The following is a 4,442-nucleotide window of genomic DNA, read 5'->3' on the forward strand; positions in this document are numbered from 1 at the left end:
AGATCTGTAAAAAAATAATTTTTCAAACAGCTTTACTTTCATAGAGAAAACTTTCTACAGAGGTTGACTAAGATTTCAATATTTTAAATTGTACCATCATTAAACAAGGTGGGACACCATATAAATTTCATTGCACTGGAAGAAATGCAAAGCATTTTTAATATAAAGTATACAGAGCATTCTAGTCAACTACAGCTGTATTACAGCTATGTGTTCTTTTGGATTTGGTCCAAAGAAACCTGAGTCTGTTTCCAGAGAGAATGAAAAATATTATAGACACCTGATCAGTTACTCCTCACTTAAGAATGCACAAAAATGGCATTCCTTGTAGATCCCACTGAATCCAGTTTCCCAACACTGATACTTTCCTTTTCCCTTTCCCCCACCTCAGTTCACTTTGGGTTCCAGGTTCTCGAAACACAGGCATTCAGATATTCTTCAGAAACATACATGTCTCATGGTTAGATGAACTACCCAGTTTTCCAGTGAGTTGTCACCTCTTCTGTTCCCAGATCTCTGCCATATTTAGGTCCAAATCTTTAAGACCTTTTAAGGCTTGAAGATTTCCAGTGTAAAAAGCTACATCTGCTGTGACCAACCCATTTGAGGTCCTCCATCATTTATCACATTTAAGTGAGATAACTGCTTTTTCAAGTGAAGTTTATAACTTGCATTAATTCTTAAAAATAACATCTGTGTTTGTTTTTCTGGAAGAAGATCAAATATAGCTTCATGCATTTTGGCCATTTGCTTACAAATATTCCTGAAACAGGCAGAAGGAACGGGAGCTTTCACTTCATACTTCGATAACAGCTTGTCAAATAAGCTATCCATTATCGCTACAAGTTTAGCTGATATTTCAGCAATGTGGTCATGGTAATCCTTAGTGATATGATCAAAATGCCTAAGCATGTTATATTGCTTAGGTGGTAGTCGAGCTTCAAAATGAGCCCGGATCACAGGAATGTAGTGCACAATTAACTGCAAACATCGTAAAGAAAGAGCCAAATTTTTGTAGTTATTGTTTTTAGTCCAACAACTTGCAATGCACCAGCTCCAAGAACTAACTGGCAACTTCTTGAATTGAAGTACTTCAACAAATCTGACAGACGAGTAAGCATGTCAGTAGTAACAGATGGGATGTTATCCACACACTGGCAATATTCAAGGATAATTCTTATTAACAGCAATACAGTTCCAACAACAGCATACTGTTGTCCCTCAACAATGAGAACTTCAGCTGGTTTTCTTTCTTCCCCTGATTTTTTTTCAGGTAAAGCAATCTTTCCATCTGATATAGAATCAACAAGATCCTGAAATTCTGCAGGAACATCAGCTTGCTTCCAGCGCTCATTGTCTAAGACGAGGCTGAGCTTGGTTTTTCTCTCTTCATGAAATCTATTTACAAATTTATTAGCTTGGCTTTGAAGTGCTCCAAGTAATGACATGCTTTTTCTCCCACAGATCTGTTCTGTCTCTAAAATGAATGTTTCCATTAATCTAGAAAGTATAATAAATTCCGTGGAATTTAACTTCTCAAGAAAACCATCCTTTGCTCTTGACATGAGAAATTTGACAGCTCGATCATGACATATATCTGAGGCACTATACAATAACTCTTGGATATTATTTGCCAGCTTCCCCAGCTCTAAGTCAGTTAATTTCATGTCTTCACTGACCATAATATCCACACCTCCTGGAGTAGCAGATGATGATGTCTGCTCTTTGCTAGACGAAGAATCAGTAGTACATTCTGGTTCAGATACTGAATCACTGCTGCAGGGCTCACTATTTGGAGATGCATTTCTTTGCGAGGTAGTGTCAACTACTGTAGGTGCTAATTCGCCCTCACTGAATGCATCACTTATAAACATGCCTTCATGGATTAAATAAGCCACTTCTATATCCAGCGAATTATCTTTTGCAACATTTTTCTGCTGTGAAATCTCCTCCAATTCTCGAGTCCTTTGGTTTTTGTCAAGAACTGAGAGAACAACATTGTGAATGATATTCAATGTTGCCTTAACTCTCTGTAGGAAAATTTTAAACTTAGAAAAAATATCCTTTAACAGGTCAAACCACTGGGGAAAATTCAACATTCTCATCTGATCTACAAGCTTCATAACAACATCTGTGTCTATTTCTTCTATTTGTGAAACCTTATTAATCACACACTGTTTAATGATATTCTTTGCTGTAATAATCATTTCTTCACCATAGACTTCTAAAAAATTGTTTTCTTTGTTTTAAAAGTCCAAATACAAGAGATACTAGTCTTTCCTCTTCTAAAACTTGACAGTCATCTTCCAGTGGTCGATTTAAATCACTATGAGAGTAAGTAGAAAATTCTGCAATCATCATTTTATCTATCAGTTTTTCTAATTCACAAAGCTGTGATCCCAAATGCCGAACACTGTGAATGCCCTGAAGTTCCTGCTGTAGAACCTCCTGTGTTGTTGCTATTAAGTCCAATGCTCCAACAAATTCAGAAGTAGATAATAACACCTGCACTGTAGGCTGAGTTTGGTGTACAGTGGCCATTAACTTCAGTTTATTGTATACTTTAACACAATTATTTCTGGTAAGTGCCAGTCTTAAAATGTGTAGTGATCCTTCACACATTACTTTATCAATCTGTGCAATTTTCTCTCGAAGCATTTTTACAGCTTGGGAAGTTTTCTTGAGGTAGTCCTGCAATTCATGTTGAGAGGTCATTGCATGAAAAAAATGCTTCTGAATGTAGAGAGATCTGTTGAGCAATGTTTACTTCCACAATGTCCAGATAATGGCTCAGCTTTTCTTGAAGCAACTTTGAGGAAGCTGCATCACGATTTCCTTTTCCACCAGCAGTATTAAAATGAGACCATGGTAAAACTGAATTAAAAGTTAAGGAATCGTTCAAGGCAAAATCTGGTTTCATAAAAATCTTAGGTACTTGCTCCAGATCTGTCCTGGATTTATCATGAGTATGTAAAAGTGTCCTGTCAAAGGTATCTTTAGGAGGACAAATATTCTTGCACTCTCATGTATCTTCTCTCTCTGAGAGATTTCCTGTTGATATACTGTAAAATGTTCCTTGCTGATCTGTGGGAGGTAGAATGAAGGTATGACTTCGGTGTCCACAAAGTCCAATCCCCATGTTTTTGTGAAGAAATCAGATTCTCTTTTTGCTAATCTAGGATCATTTAGTGCTGCCGGGAGATTTACTTTGGAATGATATATAGTCCATCTATTTTGATCTGTAACTGTGGGTTCCTTGGGACATACATCTGGCAGTGACTGCACAGGTCAAATGTGTTTTGTTGGATCTACCTCTTTTTTAAAGAAAACTTCACTGCTGCTTCCTTGAGGCACTGGTGAAGAACTGTGGCTTGAAGCCATTGCATAAAATCACCACTCAACTGCGGTCCCGGGCAGCGGCCCCAGAGAGAGGCCTAGTGCATCGCCGCCGCCTCCAGCCCTCCACGTCGCGCTGAGGCTGCTGCTCCGCGGCCGCCGCCGCCCGGAGCCTGGCCTGGCCGAGCCCGGCTTCCCGCCTCCGCCTCGCGCCGGCTGGCCCGCGGGCCAGGGGAGCACAGGGTCGCCCTCTCGAGCCCAGCTCCACTCGGGGGTAAAAGGCGGCAGCGGCGGCTCCCTCACGTCTCTCCCGGGTGTCCTGTCGGCCAGCAGTTTCCCCCGGGTCCGCAGCGCCGCCTCCGCCGCTGCTGCCACCGCCTCTCCCACATCCCTGGCCTCCAGGGGAGCCGCCGCCGCCGCCGCCGCCGCCGCCGCCGCCGCGCAGCGACCACTGCCCCTGGCGCTTCTGTTCCCTGCTCCACTGCTTCTCCTCACCCCGCCGGCCCGGCCCAGCAGGGTCCGGGGAGACTGTGCCGGAGGCTGCCGCGAGGCCGCTGCAGCCCCCAGCCCACAATCCACCGTGCGGCTCCGCCGGGGCGGGAGGACCGCGGCCGGGCCGGGGGGAGCGCCGCAGCCTGGGAGAGGGGCCTTGGCGCGGTCCGGCGCGCCCTCCGAGGGCGCAGCCGCGTTCCCCCGGAGCAGGGAATACGCCGCAAGGCTCCCCTACGCCTCCTCTAGTAGTCCTACACGTAAAGACAAAAATCTTCGCTGAACTCCACTTTTCCCCACGTCCCTTCCCCCACCGAAGCAGGAAGTTAGGGATGACAAGATGGCGGAATATGCCAAGATCTGATATTGGATTTTTAATGCAAGGATCATTAACTTCAATGCAAAGACCATTGGGTATGACATTTATGGAAGTTAAATGTGTTTTTATGTTTAATATTTAAAAATTTAAGTCTAATACATAGAAATTTAAAGTATGATGCTTTTTTGGGGGGGGAGGGTGCCAAGACCTGTTAAGTTTGATACTTAGAACAGTAAACAGTTCCTGATTAAACAAAGCAAGTACCCTATGTAAGCATCACAGTTCAAGAGAAGGAATA

At 43.3% G+C, this 4,442-nt stretch overlaps 1 pseudogene; it reads right to left on the reverse strand.

Annotated features, from left to right (window-relative positions):
* Window positions 1–283: 283 nt before the first annotated feature.
* On the reverse strand, window positions 284–3,457 carry LOC143389474 (vacuolar protein sorting-associated protein 54 pseudogene; annotated as a pseudogene).
* Window positions 3,458–4,442: the final 985 nt, after the last annotated feature.

The sequence above is a fragment of the Callospermophilus lateralis genome, unplaced genomic scaffold (genome assembly GCF_048772815.1).
Source record: "Callospermophilus lateralis isolate mCalLat2 unplaced genomic scaffold, mCalLat2.hap1 Scaffold_63, whole genome shotgun sequence".
Taxonomy (NCBI): Eukaryota; Metazoa; Chordata; class Mammalia; order Rodentia; family Sciuridae; genus Callospermophilus; species Callospermophilus lateralis.